At 41.9% G+C, this 6,876-nt stretch overlaps 1 protein-coding gene across 4 annotated transcripts in view; it reads left to right on the forward strand.

Moving 5' to 3' along the window:
* The window catches only part of DDX6 (DEAD (Asp-Glu-Ala-Asp) box helicase 6), a 30,324-nt gene extending 25,946 nt beyond the window's left edge, over positions 1–4,378 (forward strand). For all 4 annotated transcript variants that reach the window (XM_012729800.1, XM_012729798.1, XM_004689202.2 and 1 more), the window contains exon 14: positions 42–4,378. The gene's annotated coding sequence lies outside the window, so the exon portion shown is untranslated. The remainder of the gene's footprint in view (positions 1–41) is intronic.
* Positions 4,379–6,876: the final 2,498 nt, after the last annotated feature.

Raw genomic sequence — 6,876 nt, forward strand, 5'->3', positions numbered from 1 at the left:
GCTTTAAATGTTAATTTTAGGTTTCTTCCCTCTCTCTTTAGGCTTTGACAAAACTACAGAAGGCTCTTTGGATCTGTGACACATCGTTATTTGGGGGGGGAATGCTCTTCTCTTTGTGGGTTTTTCATCTTCTTTTATTTTGGAACTATGAAGACTTAAAAGAGCTCAGACATTTTTTTTTCTTTTTTTAACTGGTGAAGAGAAAAAAGCTGAAAAAGAAGGAATTTACCTTTTTTTGTTCCACTTGTTTGCACTGTGTGCTGACTGAACATTAGTTGCACTAACTGCTGGTTTTTAAAAAATGTTTCTGGGGAAGGGGGACAAGGAAGGAGGAAAAAGAAGAGAAGGGGAGAAACCCTAAAAAGAGAAGAATCTTGATGAACACACAAGCTTGTCGAAGATTTCAAAATTCTCCAACAGCTGACTCTCTGAGTGCATTTCAACTTCTCCCTGATTACTCATCCGTTTTTTAAGCCTGAAGAGCTTATACTTATTTGTGCGAAGTGCCTTATGCTATGAGACCATTCAGAATATCATCTTTTAGACACAGCCCAAGGAATTGACAATAGTAATTTTCTGTTTTTCTTCCTTTAAAAAATTTTTGTCTTCATTGTTTTCAAGTTGAAGTCTCTCTTCCCTTTCTACCTGATACTCAAGCCAGGGGCTGGAAGATGAAACATATTAGAATTGTTAAACACCATTTTCTTTTTCTTTTATACGGAGGAGTTGATATGCAACTGCAGTTCATCCGCACTGTAAATACATGTATTTAAAAAAACAATCCCAAGTAAAAATTTCTTCTGGGCTGAGTAGTTACAACATCATCGCTCCCAAAGGAAAGAGCAGTCTATCATTGCAGGAGCCATATGACAAGCCTTTGTGCTCTATAGCAGAACACTAAAGACTGGTTTACATACGCCTCCATTAGCAGTTATGGCACTTGATGTGTAGACATGTCAGAGCCTTGACCCTCTTTCCTCTGTGGCAAAGCGTGTCCCATAGAAAATTGGGTGTGTATACTTGTATAAACTTTGTAAATAAGTTTTTTTCTGGGTTCATATATATATATATATACATATATATATATTTTTTTTTTGGATGAAGGTTGCTGGGGTTAAGGGGATTAGAGTGATTATGGGAGCAGCTAAAGATGAGAGGGGCTCAGTTTTCCGCAACACTAAATTCTAAAAAGTACTCTAGCCTCTTATAGAGAGCAGACCTTTTTGGGACCCTGAGTTGGAAAGGGGACCCTGAAGTCTGAGATTCACTGTTTGCTGTCACACTGTCTCATCTAGTACCTTTGGAGGAGGCCTACCAGAGAGCATGGAAGCTTTCAAAACCCATAATGTTATTTTGAGAAGCTCTCTCTGACTTTGCTTCTTCTCCCTTTTAAAAAGTTTGAGGAACTTTTCAAGCTCAGCAAAAGGAGACAAGATTAATCTGTCTTGCAGCGGGGATTCTATGAGTGGCAGTGTCTTTGAGCAGTGTATGTATAAAGCATAGATGCGCATTTCAGAATATTAGCCAGGACAAGCTTTGGTAAGGTTAGCAGTTCTGGGGCTCACTTTCTGTGGATCACCTCCTGTACTCTGTGTGTGTGTGTGTGTGTGTGTGCGCGTGTGTGTGTGCGTGCGCGCGCGTGCATGCGCGCGCGTGCGTTGCCCTCTGCCTACCTTGATACATAAATGTGCAGGAATGGGCAACCCCTGAGAGCTGTTAACTTTTCATGCTACAGAAAGCTGCTTGCCATCCTCTTGCTTTGTGACAAGAATTACCTGACATTTTGCATTGTAAATTGCTGGCAAATGCTTAACAGGCAATAGTGTTGCTTTAAATTGTGCCCCTCCCAACATGCTTGATGTTTGGCCTGATCTCCAGGCAAAAGGAGTGAGATGAATCAAAACCAGTGAACTTTTTTTTTAATGTTTTTAATTCCCTTTTAACCCAGTGTACTAGGTCAATCAGGAGGCATCTGGGGAAGGGGGGAAGCAAAAAGTTGTAAAGCTTTTGAGTTCCATATTCCATTGTTTTTGAAAACCTTAAAATATAAGTCCTGTACATGTTTTCATGCTTAACTCACCTGGATAAAGAAATCAATTACTCAGCAAAGTTGCTTTTTTTTGACTGTCTAGTTCTAAACAAAATAACTTGTGACTCACCCAGAATTCCTTGAGGATCAAAATCCTGCAGATGCCTCCTGATAGACATTGCCCTGACTCCTTAAAAACTGTAGCAAGAGCTGCACAGTACCTACCTAAAAAAGAGCAAGCATATTTGTTATCCTGACCATAATTCAATCTACCCAATGTTGGTTACTAAATACATATCTTAAGGAAATAACTTTTTCCAGGGAGGGGTTGGGGGAGGGAATTGAAAAGGCATCAACTTTTGACCAAAAAATCGTGCCCTTGTACTGATGCAGCTCTTTCCCCCCCTCCCCCACCCCTGGCGAGAAAAGGAGGGATCAATCATTCATTATAGAAGATGAAACAAAGACTCATGCAATCGTGTATCTCGCTAGTGTGTGTGGGTGACTGAACCATGCAGTCTCCTTTGCCATCCTCAGACTGCTTGCCTGGTGCCACGTGTCTGGGTCCCTCCTAAAGCACAGACTTAAGTTGAAAGTATTACTGAAGTACAGCCTCTGATGAGGAGTGGCGCTTAAACTATCTGGGACACCACGATTGGACAGTCTGTACAGGCAGCTGTCCAGTTTTGGTGCTTCACTTTTGAGTAGGAATTGTTAAGTGGAAAGATGCTCTAAGGACCAGGTCAAATCCTGGTTTTTGTTTTTGTTTTTTAACACCTTCCCCCCAAGATAAGGAGCATTGTTACTCTTGCAGATTGTTTTTATGTACTTTCCATTATTTGGTGTTCATTTTAAGTAATGGCATTTTTCCAGTGGTTCATTTGGATGAAAATTATTCCCTATTTTTAATATTTAAATTACGTTCAACTCATGGTTTTCGCCTGTGACTGTATAGCTGTGTAATGGGTTTTTGACTATTGCATACCTTGCTGCCTCCAGGCCTGTCTTTCTTCCCATGTGTTCCAGTGAAGAAAGCAACTTTATTGCCTTTCCCTTGGGGATGGGATAAATTTATTCAAAATTATCTTCCATGGGAAGAAGTAAGGGAGAAGGAAACCTAAATATGTCTAAATTATTTTCAAGTTGATTCCAGTATCTCGTGGGTTGGCCCCAAAGGCGGGGGTGGGGGTGGGGTGGCAATTGGTTATCTTATTTGTTTTCAGAATGAGATGGGAGCATCTTTCCTTTGCCAGCGCTTTGTGTTTGATAACATCATGCTTGGGTTAGAACCAGACGACTCAGCACAAAGCCTTGATTGTTGGAATCAAAACATCTCATTCTGATGACTTGTTTATTTTTTTTAATAGGGGTGGGAGGGAGATTACTGTGCCCCATAAAGGGAGGGTGTCTGCACTAAGGATTTAGAGACACTTTGGAAGCTCATAACCTCATGAGAAGCCTTTAGCCACACTCTTCACCTTATAGATGAGTAGCAAAAGATGAAATAAGTTCTTGGGAATTAAGCCATGTTTTAATTTGCTACTTTTGCCAGCAGTCTAGATATCTTAAAAACTGGTAACTGTGGAATCATTTTCTGGCAAAACATTTGTCAAGAAAAATTAGTGGCCTCATGGGAGCTAAAGTTGGTCAACTTTTTGGTGGACTTAAGTTGATTGTGGTGAGCTGGTAGATCTATCTACTTTATATCCTTGAAGATGGTTTTTTAAAACTCCCAAAAGAGAACCTCCTTTCTGGTCTAAAAACTCATCTTTGGGGTAGAGAGTTAAGTGACCTAAGGTTAAAACAGTTCATGAGGTCAGAGGGAGCCTGACACTTGGACTCTGCCCCTCCACAGCTGATAGATTCCAGCAGAAGTGTATTTAAATTCTCCAGTAGACAATACTGGGCAGGGCAAGGGAGGGGACAGGGTTGGGTTACTAAGATACAGGCTTCTGTATTTTAACCAGAGGTTGTGGGGGAGGGGTATCTGGAGAAAACAAAGTCACTATTCCCTTTTTTGAAAGCAAAACTAAAACTTGAAAATTATTTTTGTTTGGCAAAAATAGGAGACAATTCTAATATCCCTAGTCACAAGGGATCAGTTCCACTGAGAAGCAAACAGTGGAGATTCAAAATTTTGGAAACATTTGGGGAAAGGGAAAAATTGGCTTTCTGTTAATTGGCAAATGTTCCAGTGGGGTTCCGTTTTTGTTGGGATGTGTTATGTTGTATGTAAACGTATATGGACCAGTCTGCTAAGTTTATATGGGTCAGAAAAAGATGGTTGGTAAAATCTTGATTTTTTTTTTTGTTGTTAATTTATCTCAATAAAAGCCCACTGGAACTCCAAATGTGTGTGTCGTGTGTCTCTAGCAGCTTTCAGTATACACTTGGTATGCTTAGCAGTCCTTACATTTAATAGTGTTTTACTGGAAGTGTACATTACCATAAAGCACTAATATTCTCAACATTGTCTGAACCCAGTTGAACAAAATCTTGAGAGCACCTTCCTTCAGCCTTGACATTGTCCCATCGTCCAGATGTCACACCATCAATTTTCACAGCCTAAACGACCATGGTGATGATTTGAAAGAGATGTTGGTCCGCTATATGTCTAAGGGAATTACTAGCTACCTCCCAGAAGGGCTTTTGGATAATGCAGAAAACAATATGCCCACGAAAATCACTGTTGAAGTTTAACTATTACGAAGTTTAACTATGAATGGGATGTGTGTGCTGAGAACAAAAAAATGAAAAAACCTGAAGACCTAAATTTGAGCATACCAACACCCTCACATCCCAATTAACGGCATAGTACCTGTATGCTGAAAGCTGCAAAATACAACTGATGAGAAACCAAGCTAGAGAGGTTCTGTGTTTAAGGGCTGGAAGATTATTGTTCTGTCAATTCCCAATTTGATCTATAGAGTGAATGCACTTCATTTGATCCCAGCAGGCCTTTTAGGTAGCTGTCCACCCACTGGAATTAACGTGGACAGGCAAACTGCTGAAACAGTGGCGGAAAAGAACAAAGTTGGAAGATTGTACCCGAATTCAAGATTCAAAACTACAGCATCAAGAGTTGTGGTAAATTCAATTCCTTCTCTGTAATGCACAGAGAAATGTAGGGTGGGCATGCCATCCACCTCCATCTAAGGAGCAGAGAATGGATGATGTGTCCAGTCTGATCTCAGGTCAGTTTACCATGTGGATACTATGTGGGAGGGTTCCTCTATCTTCAGTGGTGTTTCCGTTGCCCCATTAATCTTAACTACAGAACACTTCTGGGTGTGTCTGCCACTGGGTCAGCTCTCTGTCTCTATAAAGATTGGCCTGTATGAACTGCAAAAACATCTCTGCTCTCTAGCTTCCACGTGGGTTTGCTCACCAGGGATTTCCCCCTCAGGAAACCAGAGTGGATTTGTGTCCCTCAAGTTCACTCCCTGCAGAATTGTCTCTAGTTTGTCCCTTAACTGAAGTTCTGCAATAGAGTTTGTGAATCCATTTTCTGGTAACTGTCGTCCTAGGCTTCTCCTTTACCTATACCTTTTTAAATAGGCTTTGTATAAATAAGCTCTCCTTCAGTTACGCTGTTACCAGATGTCCTCTGTTTCCTGTTGGAACCCAGACAGAGTAATTGATACCAGAAGTGGCCCCAGGAAAGTCTCTTAAAATGAGATTCTGGGATTGGGTTAACTACTGATGAGCTCAGTGATAACCTTATGGGGGTTGGTGGAGAAGAGGCCAGAAATGGCATCACAATTTGAATTTCCACTGGTGGTGGTACCATGGGTTGAAATGCAGATAATGATTACAAAGCAACAGGAAATCAAGGGTTGGAGCAATTACAGGCCCTAGAGTGCCCATGTGAAAATTATGAACATGCTATCAACAAATGAAATCCCCTTTATTTTTTGAAAGGTCTGTTTGCCTTTATGTGTAGAACTGGGGTGTTAGCCAGAAATGTAGAGGGTGAGGATTCACCAGACACGGAAACAGCGGGCAGATCTACTGAAATACACTGTTGAGGGGAGCAGCAGGCAAGACAGGAGAGGTCTGCTGCACCATGTGGGTCAGCTCCCTGGCTGGGGATCAAACTCTTGTCACAGTGGTTGGTGATAGTTTGGTAGAGCTGAGATTTTAACTCCTGCACCAGGGAGGCTCCTCTTTCATTTGTTTCTAATCCACTGGAAAAAAGTGTTCACCCTTGAGGTTGGTACATGGAAGGTGCTGGTACTCTAGAAGAGAAAATAAATGTTTCAGAAAAATTAGAAGTTCATGACTGGCTCCCTGTGCCCCTAAACAACTAGGAAAAGAATGGGCTCAGTCTTAGAGTGATTAGTCCTGGCTACCAGTGTGAAACAGGTTGTTGCTACTGAATGGGAGGCGAGAGGATAGTGCTGGAAATGAGACGCAACCCTAGAGCACCCCATGATAGGCCTAGTTTATACAAACTGTAGTAACCCCCAAGAATAAGATTGAAGACTTGTGTCACACCACCATGTAAAGAATTCTGTCCAGAAAGTGCCACCGGAAGTCAAGGACAGCAGCAGGTGGAGGTATAAGAAGGCAGCTGACGGCCTGCCGAGACCTGCAACAGCTGCCTGTCTTACACCTCCTCAACTGTCACCATATCAAGGGAGCACCAGTGATCTCAGCCAGAGGTGTGTCCAGCTGACATCATTCCACTCTGATACCATAGCTGGGTGGACATTACGGGTCTCCTGAGTAGTAAAGACGAGTTTTTTCCTGAACAAAGGTCTAGAGAAGATGCGGAGAGGCCAAAAGGGGACTGTGCCATGGATGTGCTGTTCGTCCTGCCGGACTCCTCCCTGCCCTCTGCCCCC

The sequence above is a fragment of the Condylura cristata genome, unplaced genomic scaffold (assembly GCF_000260355.1).
Source record: "Condylura cristata isolate star-nosed mole 26May11 unplaced genomic scaffold, ConCri1.0 scaffold00025, whole genome shotgun sequence".
NCBI classification, from domain to species: Eukaryota; Metazoa; Chordata; class Mammalia; order Eulipotyphla; family Talpidae; genus Condylura; species Condylura cristata.